At 44.3% G+C, this 16913-nt stretch overlaps 1 protein-coding gene across 1 annotated transcript in view; it reads right to left on the bottom strand.

Moving 5' to 3' along the window:
• Positions 1 to 2970, bottom strand: part of TNFAIP8 (TNF alpha induced protein 8) — a 144657-nt gene extending 141687 nt beyond the window's left edge. The window contains exon 1 of the mRNA XM_027546951.1: positions 2841 to 2970. The gene's annotated coding sequence lies outside the window, so the exon portion shown is untranslated. The remainder of the gene's footprint in view (positions 1 to 2840) is intronic.
• Positions 2971 to 16913: the final 13943 nt, after the last annotated feature.

Here is a 16913-nt window from a genome sequence, read left to right as displayed (position 1 = left end):
GCATGAGGCAAGTTGAGGTGATAGAAGTTTATCTGGCACCACACAGTGCCTTCTCTTACACTCTGCAGTGGAGCCGATTCTGTGAATGCCAGACTGAGGGAAGCTTTCCCTATTTATCCAGGTTGGCCCCTGTGTCAGTGTCCATGGTACTGGGGCTGCGCTAATACTCCTTCCACCTCCATGAGAAAACAGGTGGCCTTTATCTGTTATCACCCACCTTCCTCTGCCTCCAAGAGGTCACCCCATGCTCAACCCCCTCAATTTGTACCATGCAAAAATAGAGGGAGTGGAGAATGGACTCTTCTGCAAGATGTGGAAGCAAAGCTAAATTCTGATTGAGGACAAACGAAATCTCCGAGAAGGAAATGTGTTCATTCCAAGGGGATGATCCAAGCAGACAAGGATTAATTTAATTAACCAACTACGAGGTCTCTCGAGTGCCTGGCACTAAGGCAGTCTCAGCTTCAAGGATTTGCTATTCGGAGTTCCCTAAGTCATAAACCACCCAGAAACTGCTCCTCCCCCCACACAGCATTTCCTAATGGGTACTGTTTAGATGCAATCATTTCTCTCCACACACCCTTTCCTCCAATTTCAACAGAATAAAGAACTGCAGAGAACAGGTCTCATAAAATGCTCCTTTCCTGGCCCTGCAGTGTGAGTGCACATCCTCAGTTTCTGCCATTCCGTAGGGCTCCCAGAATAGCCTGTCCACAACACTCACTACACAGAGGAAGACGATATCCAGTAACACAGTAGAAACAGAAAACTGAGAGACAACAAAGATACGTATATTTTCTAGCTCACGCCACCCCTTTTCTCACTAGATTTAAACAGAACAAAAGGCACTAAGGTTAAAGTCTCCCTTAAAGAAAAAAATGTAAGGGATCATCTATGTAGAATTACTACATTTGGGGGGGAACCTTCTTATATTCAATATTTTATTGATCATTCTTAAATTAGCAGCTAATCCAGATAGATATAATGGCATAGAAGGCTTATTTCTGTTAATGCAAAGACCTTAATACCAAACATTCAATGTCTAAGGTATCCATACTTTACAGGGAGGTAGATGGTACTCCATTTTCCTAAACTTTATTTATTCAAATTACAGGTATAAACTCAAAAGCCGAGCCAAGAAGTGGCAGAGCCAAGTAGTACATATGGGGCGAACTGGTACTCGCAAAAAAAATCTACAAAAAAGCCAGTTGTGTCACCATAACTTGCTGACTTAACTCCCCACGACAGATCTAATTAGAAGGTGGCAGTAAATCTTTCCAGGTGTTTAATTAAGTGTGATAATTATTTCTTTCCTTAAAGACAGATGGAATCATATGTTTACATTTCAAAGCATAATGTTTCCTTAGTTAAAATACTGTGGAAATACTTTTGTGAAACACAGGATTCAAACCAGGATAAAAATATCTGCTGTGATAAGCAGCACTTAAAGTGATTTATCAGCTCTAAGTTTCATTTGCAAGGGCACAATGGCAACTTCAAGTCTGCTCTGTTCTGGTTATTTCCTTTAGCTATATAGTTTTGTTTTCCTTACGCCTCAATGAATACTTTCTACTCTATATGCCATTTTCCTGCCAGCATCTCGTAAATGAAGTCTTATCAAGAAAGCGGGAAAACATTATAGGCATCTCTACTTTCACAGCAAGAACATGGCAAGAATAAACCGAGATAGAGAGGAATTCAGAGACAGTTATAATTGGATGGGACCTCAGCAACCAGGGAATCATTTTACAGGTGGATTAGAGTACTGTCCTGCTATCAATTAAATGTTTTTTAGGGCAGAAATACGCCCTATATTGAAATAGTATTGACCTCCCCCATAAAAATTATATATGTAATTATATGTATACTTCTAAGTCGCTTCAGTCGTGTCCGACTCTGTGCGACCCCACAGACGGCAGCCCACCAGGCTCCGCTGTCCCTGGGATTCTCCAGGCAAGAACACTGGAGTGGGTTGCCATTTCCTTCTCCAATTATATGTATAGAAGGGTCGAATTATCAGTCTTAAGTAGCTCAAGGATTTCCGTTGTTTCAACATTGAGCACCCAACTATCTTCTTCCTCCCTTGCTTCTCTCAGGGTACTGCTCCTCCTACCCAGTGCTGTTTTAGGAAGTCAGTTGGCTTTAGCAATGCCGTGTTACTGAATCAATGAAGATTTTTGGCCCCTAAATCCTGTTGGTCAACTTGGTCTTGAACTTGCCTACCAGCCGCCCAGATTCTGAAGGCGCCCAAGTGTTCTTGCATCAGGTGCTGAGCGCGCAAAGACACAAGCTCGCGCGCGCACACACACACACACATTTTCTTCCTCAAAGCAAGTCTCCACCGAACGGTCTCAAGGCAAAACTCTAGTCCCTGCCCATTTTACAATGCAGGGTTGGATTACAATCTCAGGCCAGCATCTCGGTCTGCAATCTGGGACATTCTGATAACCGGGGCGGTCCTTTCGACAGCAGGAGCTGTGACCAGGAGGGCGTGACACGTAGCGGGGCCCCCATCTGCAGAAGGAACAGTAAGCGGCTCAGGGCAGAAGGGTGGAAGTTAAGGGGTCATCAGCTCGAGTCGGTAAGGGCTCCCAGCCGAGGTCTCAGATTATCTCGGCGACACAGGAACTGGGTAAAAACTCCGGGGAGTTTCCGGAGCTGTGCGCGCCTGCACACACACACACACACACAAGCTCAGACGCACGCACTCACACCCACTCACATTTACTTCAGAAACTCTCTGTGAGCTGAAAGCGTGCCCGCAGGAGCACCCCGCAGCCCAGTGGCCAGGGAATCCTGTGAGGGTGTCTGCGGGACCGGCGCGCCCGGGAGGCACTTACTCTGAAGAGGGACCCGATGGCGCGGGGACGCTAAGAAGCGAGCTGGGCGAGGTTACGGCGCGGACCTGCCAAGACGCTTGAACGATCGCGGGCTGCCGCGGACTCACCAGCAGAGCGCGGGCCAGAGACGGCGGGAGAAACGGAGCCAGGGGAGGGAGAAAAGGAGCAAGGGGCGGGGCAAAAGAAGCAAGGGGCGGGGACAGGAGGAAGAGCTAAAGAGCCAGGGGCGGGGCGGGAGGAGGATTTAGGAGACTGGGGCGGAGCCGACCGAGGAGGAGGAGCCGGAGGTCGGGGGCGGAGCGTGCGCGGAGGAGTTCAGTACAGGGCGGGCAGGAGAACCCGGGCTTCAGAGGCAGGGCCTGGCACTTGAGGTAAGGAGTGGCCAGGGCTCGGGGAAATGCGGAGGAGGGCTGGTCAGCGGCTCAGGAGCTGGACTTGAGCTGCGAAGCAAGACCTTTGGGCTCAAGGAGCCAGGACCGGCTTGGGAGATACGCAGGGAAGAAGTTACCTTTCGGCTCCCTCGGTTTCTTCAGCTATGAAAGTGAGATACCAGCCTCAAGTTTATTGAGTCTCTTAAGTGAGCTCATGCCAGGCACCTAACAAGTACACGTGTATTATCTATTATCTGTTGCCGTTACCTTCGTCGTCGACATCATTTTCCGTATAAGCCCCTAAATCCCTCCTGCCCTTTTTTTCTTTTTATTTTCAGCCTTTACTGGCCTCGAGTCTACCCGGGGATAGCTGATGCATAAGTGATTCCTAAGTTTCCATTTGCGAGGGATGCAAGGTTTCTTTCTAAGAGTTAAAGGGTCATTGGATCCCAGCAAGTCAGTCTGGTCTAAGCCACCTCTGCGGACTTCAATGACTGCCTGTACCCACAGAGTCTAAGAGTGGCTATTGACCCGAATGGGGCATAATCTGGGCCCTAAACCCGAGGTAGTCATTCTCAAGGGCAAATGTTGCCGGACCTTCTTGGGAGTGTGATGAATCCGTCCTGCATTCAGTTCAGTTCAGTCACTCAGTCGTGTCCGACTGTTTGCGACCCCATGAATAGCAGCACGCCAGGCCTCCCTGTCCAACACCAACTCCTGGAGTTCACCCAGACTCACGTCCATCGAGTCAGTGATCATTCAGCCATCTCATCCTCTTTCGTCCCCTTCTCCTCCTGCCCCCAATCCCTCCCAGCATCAGAGTCTTTTCCAATGAGTCAACTCTTTGCATAAGGTGGCCAAAGTACTGGAATTTCAGCTTTAGCATCATTCCTTCCAAAGAAATCCCAGGGCTGATCTCCTTCAGAATGGACTGGTTGGATCTCCTTGCAGTCCAAGGGACTCTCAAGAGTCTTCTCCAACACCACAGTTCAAAAGCATCAATTCTTTGGCGCTCAGCCTTCTTCACAGTCCAACTCTCACACCCATACATGACCACAGGAAAAACCATAGCCTTGACTAGACGAACCTTTGTTGGCAAAGTAATGTCTCTGCTTTTTAATATGCTATCTAGGTTGGTCATAACTTTCCTTCCAAGGAGTAAGCGTCTTTTAATTTCATGGCTGCAGTCACCATCTGCAGTGATTTTGGAGCCCCCAAATATAAAGTCTGACACTGTTTCCACTGGTTCCCTATCTATTTCCCATGAAGTGATGGGACCGGATGCCATGATCTTCGTTTTCTGAATGTTGAGCTTTAAGCCAACTGTTTCACTCTCCACTTTCACTTTCATCAAGAGGCTTTTTAGTTCCTCTTCACTTTCTGCCATAAGGGTGGTGTCATCTGCATATCTGAGGTTATTGGTATTTCTCCCGGCAATCTTGATTCCAGCTTGTGTTTCTTCCAGTCCAGCGTTTCTCATGATGTACTCTGCATAGAAGTTAAATAAACAGGGTGACAATATACAGCCTTGACGTACTCATTTTCCTATTTGGAACCAGTCTGTTGTTCCATGTCCAGTTCTAACTGTTGCTTCCTGACCTACATACAAATTTCTCAAGAGGCAGGTCAGGTGGTCTGGTATTCCCATCTCTTTCAGAAATTTTCCACAGTTTATTGTGATCCACACAGTCAAAGGCTTTGGCATAGTCAATAAAGCAGAAATAGATGTTTTTCTGGAACTCTCTTGCTTTTTCTATGATCCAGCGGATGTTGGCAATTTGATCTCTGATTCCTCTGCCTTTTCTAAAACCAGCTTGAATATCTGGAAGTTCATGGTTCACATATTGCTGAAGCCTGGCTTGGAGAATTTTGAGCATTACTTTACTAGCATGTGAGATGAGTGCAATTGTGCAGTAGTTTGAGCATTCTTTGGCATTGCCTTTCTTTGAGATTGGAATGAAAACTGACCTTTTCCAGTCCTGTGGCCACTGCTCAGTTTTCCAAATTTGCTGGCATATTGAGTGCAGCACTTTCACAGCATCATCTTTCAGGATTTGAAATAGCTCACCTGGAATTCCATCACCTCCACTAGCTTTGTTCGTAGTGATGCTTTCTAAGGCCCACTTGACTTCGCATTCCAGGATGTCTGGCTCTAGGTGAGTGATCACACCATCGTGATTATCTGGGTCGTGAAGATCTTTTTTGTACAGTTCTTCTGTGTATTCTTGCCATCTCTTCTTAATATCTTCTGCTTCTGTTAGGTCCATACCATTTCTGTCCTTTATCGAGCCCATCTTTGCATGAAATGTTCCTTTGGTATCTCTTATTTTCTTGAAGAGATCTCTAGTCTTTCCCATTCTGTTGTTTTCCTCTATTTCTTTGCATTGATCGCTGAAGAAGGCTTTCTTATCTCTTCTTGCTATTCTTTGGAACTCTGCATTCAGATGCTTATATCTTTCCTTTGTTCCTTTGCTTTTCGCTTCTCTTATTTTCACAGCTATTTGTAAGGCCTCCCCAGACAGCCATTTTGCTTTTTTGCATTTCTTTTCCACGGGGATGGTCTTGATCCCTGTCTCCTGTACAATGTCACAAACCTCATTCCATATTTCATCAGGCACTCTATCTATCAGATCTAGGCCCTTAAATCTATTTCTCACTTCCACTGTATAATCATAAGGGATTTTTTTAGGTCATACCTGTATGGTCTAGTGGTTTTCCCTACTTTCTTCAATTTAAGTCTGAATTTGGCAATAAGGAGTTCATGATCTGAGCCACAGTTTTTGGTCTTGTTTTTGCTGGCTGTATAGGGATTTCTTTGGAAGGAATGATGCTAAAGCTGAAACTCCAGTACTTTGGCCACCTCATGCGAAGAGTTGACTCATTGGAAAAGACTGATGCTGGGAGGGATTGGGGGCAGGAGGAGAAGGGGATGACAGAGGATGAGATGGCTGGATGGCATCACTGACTCGATGGACGTGAGTCTGAGTGAACTCCAGGAGTTGGTGTTGGACAGGGAGGCCTGGCGTGCTGCAATTCATGGGGTCGCAGAGATCAGACACGACTGAGCGACTGATCTGATCTGATCTTATCCGATAGAGCTTCTCCATCTTTGGCGGCAAAGAATATAATCAATCTGATTTCGGTGTTGACCATCTGGTGATGTCCATGTGTAGAGTCTTCTCTTGTGTTGTTGGAAGAGGGTGTTTGTTATGATCAGTGCATTTTCTTGGCAAAACTCTATTAGTCTTTGCCCTGCTTCATTCCGTATTCCAAGGCCAAATTTGCCTGTTACTCCAGGTGTTTCTTGACTTCCTACTTTTGCATTCCAGTCCCCTATAATGAAAAGGACATCTTTTTTGGGTGTTAGTTCTAAAAGGTCTTGTAGGTTTTCATAGAACCGTTCAACTTCAGCTTCTTCAGTGTTACTGGTTGGGGCATAGACTTGGATTACTGTGATATTGAATGGTTTGCCTTGGAAACGAACAGAGATCATTCTGTGGTTTTTGAGATTGCATCCAAGTACTGCATTTTGGACTCTTTTGTTGACCATGATGGCTACTCCATTTCTTCTAGGGGATTCCTGCCCACAGTAGTAGATATAATGGTCATCTGAGTTAAATTCACCCATTCCGGTCCATTTTAGTTTGCTGATGCCTAGAATGTCGACATTCACTCTTGCCATCTCTTGTTTGACCATTTCCAATTTGCCTTGATTCATGGACCTGACATTCCAGGTTCCTATGCAATATTGCTCTTTACAGCATTGGACCTTGCTTCTATCACCAGTCATACCCACAGCTGGGTATTGTTTTTGCTTTGGTTCCATCCCTTCATTCTTTCTGGAGTTATTTCTCCACTGATCTCCAGTAGCATATTGGGCACCTACCTACTGACCTGGGGAGTTCCTCTTTCAGTATCCTATCATTTTGCCTTTTCATACTGTTCATGGGGTTCTCAAGGCAAGAATACTGAAGTGGTTTGCCATTCCCTTCTCCAGTGGACTACATTCTGTCAGATCTCTCCACCATGACCCGCCCATCTTGGGTTGCCCCACAGGCATGGCTTAGTTTCCTTGAGTTAGACAAGGCTGTGGTCCTAGTGTGAGTAGATTGACTAGTTTTCTGTGAGTATGGTTTCAGTGTGTCTGCCCTCTGATGCTCTCTTGCAACACCTACCGTCTTACTTGGGTTTCTCTTACCTTGGGCACGGGGTATCCTCCATTAAGCACCTACTATATGATGGTTCTGTGCAGAGGGCTGGAAATATTAGTAATACTAGCAAAATTTCGTATGTGTTGGTCACTGTTATAATCCTCATAACAACTTATAGATCCTATAGCTACCTTAGTTTCAAAAAACTGAAATCATGGCTTCCGGTCTCATCACTTCATGGCAAACAGATGGGTAAAAAAATGGAAACAGTGACAGGTTTTATTTTCTTAAGCTTCAAAACCACTGCAAATGGTGACTGCAGCCATGAAATTACAAGACATTTGCTCTTTGGAAGAAAAGCTATGACAAACCTAGACAGCATATTAAAAAGGAGAGACATCACTCAGAGACATCACTTTGACAACAAAGGTCCATATAGTCAAAGTTGTGGTTTTTCCAGTAGTCATGTATGGATCTGAGAGTTAGGTCATTAAGAAGGCTGAATGCTGAAGAATTGATGCTTTCAAGCTGTGGTGCTGGAGAAGACTTTTGAGAGTCCTTTGGACAGCAAGGAGATAAAACCAGTCAATCCTAAAGAAATCAACCCTGGATATTCATTGGGAGGACTGATGCTGAAGCTGAAGCTCCAATCCTTTGGCCACCTGATGTGAAGAGCTGACTCATTGGAAAAGACTGTGATGCTGGAAAAGATTGAGGGCAGCAGTAGGGTGTGACAAAGGATGAGATGATTGGATGGCATTATCAATTAATTGAACATGAGTTTGAGCAAATTTGGTGAAATAGTGAAGGACAGGGAAGGCTGGTGTGCTGCAGTCCTTGGGGTCGCAAAGAGTTGGACACGACTGAGTACTGAACAACATAGCTACCTTAGTTTTACAAAGGGAAAGGGAGGCACAATGAAATAAAATAATCTACCAACATTTCACATTTAGTAAGTGGCAGAGTATGGGACACAGGAAGGTAAACACATTGGGTTTAATGACCACAATAGGAATATTCAGAAGGTTCAGAGATGTTTAAGACACTGTCCTGTGGGGAGGGGAGAGTCAGGAAGATTTTTCTGAAGGAGGTAATGTCTGAGCTCAATTTAGAAGAACGAATGGGAGCTTCCTTCTTCTAAGGAAGGACATGGTTAACATTTTTCAAGCATTAAGAAGGGTTGGTGAAGAAGTGGAACAATAGAAAAAGACAAAATCTAAGTGTTTTCTTCCTGTAGGAGTTGAAGAACATTAATTTGACCTTTGGTAAGTAGAAAGTCAGAAGGATTTTAAGCATGGGAGACATATCAAATGTTCTAGAAAGGTTTCTCTGAAAACAGCATAGAAAACATCAGACCCGGGAAACTTGCTTATGAAGTCATTGCAAGGATTGATCAGTTAGGATACAGCTCAGTCATGTCTGACTCTTTGTGACCCCATGGGTAATCTCTGGGCAAGAATACTGGAGTGGGTTGCATGCCCTCCTCTAGGGGATCTTCCTGACCCATAGACTGAACCCAGGTCTCCTGCATTGCAGGCGGATTCTTTACCACCTGAGCCACCAGGGAAGTCCTAGGATACAGCAGTAGGCAGAATACGAATTTCAGGAAAGATGTCCCCACCTGAATCCCCAGAACCTGTGAATATGTTACCTTACATGGCAAAAGGGACTTGGCAGGTGTGATTAAGGTCAAAGAGAATGAGATAGGGAGATTATCTTGGATTATTTGGGTGGATCTAATCTAATTATATGATTCCCATAAAGAGGATGAATGAGTCATAGAGATTCAAAGTATGAGAAGAACTTGACCTGGGTCAGGAGCCAAGGAATGTGGGTGGCCTCCAGAAGCCGGGAATGGACCTCAGCCAACAACAACAAAAAATGGGAATTTCATTCTAACACCATAAGGAAATGGATCCTCCCTTAGAGCCTCTGGAAAGGAATTCAGTTCGATTGACACTTTGAGTTTATCCTGGTGAGACCACCCCCCCACCCCCCCACCCCCCCGCCCACTACTGGACTTCTGACCAGAAATGTAAAACTGTAAAGTAATAGATGTATGTTGTTTTAAATTCCTAAATTGGTGTTAATTTGTTTTGGCAGTAATAGGAAATAATTATAGACGCTGAATGCTTAAACTAAGTGGATGGAAAGATGGATTCAACACTTACAAGGCCCTGGAGATTGATGGGATGTGGGGGCTGATGGAAGGAGATTAATCTAGGTCGATTTACAGGGTTTCTGGATTGGCAGGCTGTCTTTGGTGATGGAGGAAAGACATCACCAAGTGGAGCAAAGGACAAAGGCAGGTCTTTTTAGGATTAAAAAGGTTTACACACTCGCAGGCCTTCCCTACTCCTTAAAATCATTAGAAACAGTCTCCAAAAGTCCATGGGCAGTGATACTTGTTACCGCCTAGTGTTCTAGAAATGGATCTGCTCTGTGTTAGCTGCATGACTTTGGACAGAGCACAGAGCATCAGTAAAACTTCTACTGTGTGGGATAGGAGGAGCCCCATCTGCATGATTCCTGGGTCAGCCAGGACGTCGTGGTGTCTGTAACCTCAACCCAGTAACTTTCACCATTGCTTCATTTCAGTCTCCTTTGTCTCAAGCTGTGCCCTGGAGCAGCACTCTTCAGGGATACTTCTATTTAGATATAAAGATTCTTTAGTCTTTCTCTTTATCATTCCACACCCCTACTATGGCCTCTCATCCTTGGTCTTCACATGCTTTCTTTACCTCGTGCAGACCTGAATCTCTATTGACTTCCCCTCCTGCCAGCCTAACCTGAACAGCCAGCACCTCAGCCACTCACTGCTAATGCCTCTCATTGCTTTACTCCATCGTCCTTTCCTTCTCTTACTTGGCACATCTTTCTATCCAGTCCACATATTCGTATGTGCTACTTAAGAATCAAAGGATGTGAAAACTGATGCTCTGCAGATTCATGATCTCTGATGTTAAATCCTCAAGCAGGCTGGATTTTCTCCTGCATCAGTGATGGAAAGAAGGGAGTTCGATCTTTATCCCTTTCCTCAAGACATCTTTCACACCCCTAACCCTTCCTACACTTGATATACAATCTTACCTATTTCAAAAATACACAGATCATCAATACAGAATTTTCTCTACTTAGCCCAGCTAACAAAGATGCTATTTACATCCACAATCACCTTGATTTCCTTTCCTCTGATCCCGGTGGATTAGAGCAAACCCATTCATCAGCTTTCAGGGCCCCTGAGGAGTCCTCCCTTCTATTTACAGAGGCTGTATTCTGTTGAATATCGATTCTCTTTTATCGTCAACCTCTCAATTTCTATACTTTCCCCACAAAATATTTTTTTTAATGCTAAAATAATAAAATTTAAATAGCACCACGGATCCTACCAGCTTCTCTCACGTCTTTACTAGGGCCATCTAGACCTGACAGTAGAAACAATGCGGAGTGGCCAGTGCCTCAGTGTTTCCCTTAAGGGACCTGGGAAGGAATCTACAATTCCAGGAAATGTGTGTCGCTGTTGTCAAAGAACAACCAGCCGTACTTCTCTTGAATAAAGACCACCTTGCTTCATAGTGTGACGATATTTAGAAATTAACAAGATATTGACCTTTTCTATCTTACTTGGGCCAAAAGGTACTTGGATCATTTCTTTTTCAAACTAGTACTTTCATATTTCCATTTGGATTTATAAAAATAAAAACAAACAAACAAAAACAGTATCTAGGAAGCTCCTAATAACTAGTCCATCATTCAATGGCTAATTATATTTGAAATAATTACAGCTGTATCTGGAATAACTGAATCCTCTCAGATCACCTACACCCAAGAAAAGACCCCAAACCATATAAATCACATAGAGATAGCTGTAACTAGAGCTGCATGCCAGAAATACCTCTGTACATACCTTCTATTTTTACTTCTGCCCAGTTGAAGATAATAGTAACTAATATCACACAGTAGTAGAGTCTTAAAAAATCTTTTGACCCAGCTTTCTCTTGTACTCTTCATTTGCCTCAAGCCTCTACTCCACTTACTCAGTACCAGCCTCCTCTTTCAGAGTGGAAAGGAAATAACTATATGGCACTGTGAAATGTGCAATAAAAATGTATGCATTGGGAGGAGAGTGGAGATGATTCACATTCCTTGGGGGAATGGAGATTTCACAGAGATTCCATCCAACCAAGTTGAAAAGGATGAACTCAAGCTGATTAGGGAGAGAGAAGGGCGCTCCAGGCATCGTGGACAGAGAAGATACGCATATAATATTTCCTACAGGCTAAAAGCACTGAAGCAAGGCTTCATACCTATGGGCTATATACCTCAAATATAGCCCACAAAAATACCTATGTGGCCACTGTGCTTTAACTACAGTTTCATGGGAGTGTATTAGTAACATGCCAGATTCGAAACATGGCTACAACTTCACCATCCTTCAAGATGACTGATTGTCTACTCCTTCAACTCTTTCCAGTTCTATTTCTTTTCAGAGCTTTATCATAACATGTCCTTAAAGTAACAGTATGAGTATGGTAGAGAACATTTTTCCTAATAGAAGTCAAGGTACAGATTGGGTAGGTTAGGACAACTGTTTGATATCACACCTAGTAGAAACTCAGAACAGTTTAACACAGCAGTCTCACAGGGGGCCCAAAGTAGAGCCTGTATCAGAAATAAAATATGGATGTGGCTTTTACCCAATGAATGGATTATAATTTAATATAATTATAATATAAAAACAAGGAACCCACAATGTTTTAAAGGCAATTTTACTAGACTGAACCATAAAGGACAGGAACAGTACAAAATGTAAAGAGGTCTTTGCGTGCTCAAACTTTTCTAGTCAGGAAAACAGGGTGACGAAACTACCGTTAAAAACATGAGATTCTTTTTTAGAAAAAGAATGACTTCAGTTCAGTTCAGTCATGTCCGATTCTTTGTGACCCCATGGACCACAGCACGTCAGGCTTCCCTGTCCATCACCAACTCCTGGAGCCTATTCAAAGTCATGTCCATCATGTTGGTGATGCCATCCAACAATCTCATCCTCTGTTGTCCCTTCTCCTCCCACCTTCAATCTTTCCCAGCATCAGGATATTTTCCAATGAGTTGGTTCTTCGCATCAGGTAGCCAAAGTATTGGATTTTCAGCTTCAGCATCAATCCTTCCAATGAATATTCAGGACTGATTTCCTTTAGGATGGACTGGTTGGATCTCCTTGCAGTCCAAGGGACTCTCAAGAGTCTTCTCCAACACCACAGTTCAAAACCATCAATTCTTTGGTGCTCAGCTTTCTTTATAGTCCAACTCTCATACTGGAAAAACCAAAGCTTTCACTAGACAGACCTTTCTTGGGAAAGTAATGTCTCTGCTTTTTAATATGCTGTCTAGGTTTGTCATAGCTTTTCTTCCAAGGAGCAAACATCTTTTAAATTTATGGCTGCAGTCACCATCTGCAGTGATTTTGGAGCCCCCCAAAATAAAGTCTGACACTGTTTCCACTGTTTCCCCATCTATTTGCCATGAAGTGATGGGACTGGATGCCATGATCTTAGTTTTCTTAATGTTGAGTTTTAAGCCAACATTTTTACTCTCCTCTTTCACTTTCATCAAGAGGCTCTTCAGTTCTTCTTTACCTTCTGCCATAAGGGTGGTGTCATCTGCATATCTGCATATGCCATGATCTTAGTTTTCTTAATGTTGAGTTTTAAGCCAACTTTTTTACTCTCCTCTTTCACTTTCATCAAGAGGCTCTTCAATTCTTCTTTACCTTCTGCCATAAGGGTGGTGTCATCTGCATATTTGGTGGTGTCATCTGCATATGAGGTTATTGATATTTCTCCCAGCAATCTTGATTCCAGGTTGCTTCATCCAGCCTGGCATTTTACATGATGTACTCTGCATAGAAGTTAAATAAGCCTTGATGTACTCCTTTCCCAATCTGAAACCAGTCTGTTGTTGCATGTCCCATTCTAACTGTTGCTTCTTGACCAGCATACAGATTTCTCAGGAGGCAGATCATCTCTTTCAGAATTTTCCACAGTTTATTATGATCCACATTCAAAGGCTCTGGTGTAGTCAATAAAGCAGAAGTGGATGTTTTTCTGGAACTCGCTTTTTCGATGACCCAGAGGATGTTGGCAATTTGATCTCTGGTTCCTCTGCCTTTTCTAAAACAAGCTTGAATATCTGGAAGTCATGGTTCACATACTGTTGAAGCCTGGCTTGGAGAATTTTGAGCATTACTTTGCTAGCGTGTGAGATGAGTGCAATTGTGCAGTAGTTTGAGCATTCTTTGGCATTGCCTTTCTTAGGGATTGGAATGAAAACTGACCTTTTCCAGTCCTGTGGCCACTGCCATTCTCCAAATTTGCTGGCATATTGAGTGCAGCACTTTCACAGTATCATCTTTTAAGATCTGAAGTAGCTCACCTGGAATTCCATCACCTCCACTAGCTTTGTTCAGAGTGATGCTTCCTAAGGCCCACTTGACTTCGCATTCCAGGATGTCTAGCTCCAGGTGAGTGATCAAACCATCGTGGTTATGTGGGTCATGATCTTTTTTGTATAGTTCTTCTGTGTATTCTTGCTTGCTGCTTCAAGATGCAGAGGAATAGGATGGGGAGACCACTTTCTCCCCCACAAATTCATCAAAAGATCATTTGAATGCTGAGCAACTTCCACAAAACAACTTCTGAACACTGGCGGAGGATATCAGGCACCCAGAAAGGCACCGCATTCTCTTCAAAAGGAGGTAGGTAAAAGACAAAAAGAGAGACAAAAGAGTTAGGGACAGAGACCTGTCCTGGGGAGGTGTCGTGAAGGAGAAGTTTCCATAGGAAACCCTGTCACAGGTAGGTCTGTGGGGAGTTTTGGAATCTCAGAGGGCAACATAACTGGGAGAGAAAACAAAACAAAACAAAACCACAGAATGCATGCCTAACCGCAACTGCAGAAAAGAGAACTTTCCCGTGAAAGGCTCTAACCTAAAAACCTAAGGCACAGCTGGCCTGCTCACAGAACAAAGGACTGAGTGGATACCAAAGGAGAGCCAGCTGGCTGCATACCAGCCTCTCCCTGCCCAGAGGCAGAGAGGCAGGCTTGCAGCAGCCAGAGCCAGAAGGCAAGGAGGGGCTGCTACAATCTCAGTCCCAGGGAAGGCATCTTCCACCAAACTGTGAGCAGGCTCCCAGCTTCTAACCACATCATCCTGAGATCATGTATGGTTGCCATCCACCAGAAGAGTCACAGCCTGAGATCAGCTCTCCAGAGGAGACATACAGCACACCTGAGATGGAAGCCAAGTGGCCAGGACCAGGGAGGTGATTGAGATGCAGGGTCCACGTGGGACAGTGTGCTTGCCAAGCTCCTGGTCACCTGAGCTGCTCAGCCCTGGAAAGGGCACAAAAGGCATGCCTAGCTCAGAGAGACTGATCCAGAACTATGGGTCAGGGGCTCTGGGTGCAGATCTGGGTATGGCATAAGCCCTCTTGGAGGAGGTCGCCATTAACCCCATCATATAACCACCAGAACTTACAAGGACTGGGGAAATACTCTTGGAGGGCACAAACAGAACTTTGAGTACCAGGACCCAGGAGAAAGAAGCAGTGACCCTCACAGGAAACTGACCCAGACTTGCCCGTGAGTGTCCAGGAGTATCCAGGGGAGGCATGGGTCGGTGGTGGCCTGCTTCAGAGTCAGAGGCACCGAGTGCAGCAGTGTGTCCATGGGACCTTTTGAAGGAGGTCACTATTATCTTCATTACCTCCACCATCGTTTGGCCTCAGGTCAAGCAACAGGGAGAGAACACAGCCCCACCCATCAATAGAAAATTGGATTAAAGATTTACTGAACAGGGCTCCGCCCATCAGAACAAGACCCAGTTTCCCCCTCAGTCAGTGTCTCCCATCAAGAAGCTTCCACAAGCCTCTTATTATCCATCAGAGGGCAGACAGAATGAAAACCACAATCACAGAAAACTAACCAAACTGATCACATGGACCACAGCCTTGTCTAGCTCAATGAAACTATGAACCATGTCTTGTAGACCCACCCAAGACGTACAGGTCACGATGTAGAGTTTTGACAAAATGTGGTCCACCGAAGAAAGGAATGGCAAACTACTTCAGTATTCTTGCCTTGAGAACCCCATGAGCAATATGAAAAGGCAAAAAGGTATGACATTGAAAGATGAACTCCCCAGGTCGTTAGGTGCCCAATATGCTAATGGAGAAGAGTGGAGAAATAACTCCATAAAGAATGAAGAGACATGGCCAAAGCAAAAACAGCACCCAGTTGTGGATGTGATGCGTGATGGAAGTAAAGTTCAATGCTGTAAAGAGCAATATTGCATAGGAACCTGGAATGTTAGGTCTATGAATCAAGGCAAATTGAAGTGGTCAAACAGGAGATTGCAAGAGTGAACATCGACATTTTAGGAATGAGTGAACTAAAATGGACTGGAATGGGTGAATTTAACTAAGATGACCATTATATCTACTACTGTGGGCAGGAATCCCTTAGAAGAAATGGAGTAGCCATCACAGTCAACAAGAGTCCAAAATATGGTACTTGGATGCAATCTCAAAAATGACAGAATGATCTCTGTTCATTTCTAAGGCAAACCATTCTATATCACTGTAATCCAAGTCTATGCCCCGACCAGTAATGCTGAAGAAGCTGAAGTTGATCGTTCTATGAAGACTTACAGGACCTTCTATAACACCCAAAAAAGATGTCCTTTTCATTATAGGCAACTAGAACGCAAAAGTAGGAAGTCAAAAGATACCTGGAGTAACAGGCAAATTTGGCCTTGGAGTACAGAATGAAGCAGGGCAAAGGCTAATAGGGTTTTGCCAAGAAAATGCACTGGTCATAGCAAACACCCTCTTCCAACAACACATGGACAGCACCAGATGGTCAACACCGAAATCAGATTATATTCTTTGCAACCAAAGATGGAGAAGCTCTATATAGTCAGCAAAGACAAGACCGAGAGCTGACTGAGAGCCAAATTCAGACTTAAATTGAAGAAAGTAAGGAAAACCACTAGACCATTCAGGTATGCTCCTAAGTCACTTGAGTCGTGTCCGACTCTGTGCGACTCCATAGACGGCCTCCCACCAGGCTCCCCCATCCCTGGGATTTTCCAGGCAAGAACACTGGAGTGGGTTGCCATTTCCTTCTCCAATGCATGAAAGTGAAAAGTGAAAGTGAAGTCACTTAGTCGTGTCCAACTCTTAGCGACCTCATGGACTGTAGCTTACCAGGCTGCTCTGTCTCTGGGATTTTCCAGGCAAGAGTACTGGAGTAGGGTGTCATTGCCTAAATCAAATCCCTAATGATTATACAGTGAAAATGACAGATTCAAGGGATTAGATCGGATAGAGTACCTGAAGAACTATGGATGGAGATTCGTGACATTGTACAGGAGGCAGTGATCAAGATCATCCCCAAGAAAAAGAAATGCAAAAAGGCAAAATGGTTGTCTGATGAGGCATTACAAATAGCTGACAAAAGAAGAGAAGCAAAAGGCAAAGGAGAAAAGGAAA

The sequence above is a fragment of the Bos indicus x Bos taurus genome, chromosome 7 (genome assembly GCF_003369695.1).
Source record: "Bos indicus x Bos taurus breed Angus x Brahman F1 hybrid chromosome 7, Bos_hybrid_MaternalHap_v2.0, whole genome shotgun sequence".
Classification (NCBI taxonomy): Eukaryota; Metazoa; Chordata; class Mammalia; order Artiodactyla; family Bovidae; genus Bos; species Bos indicus x Bos taurus.
Note: the sequence above shows the minus strand (reverse complement) of the source record. Positions and strands in the feature narration are given on the sequence as shown.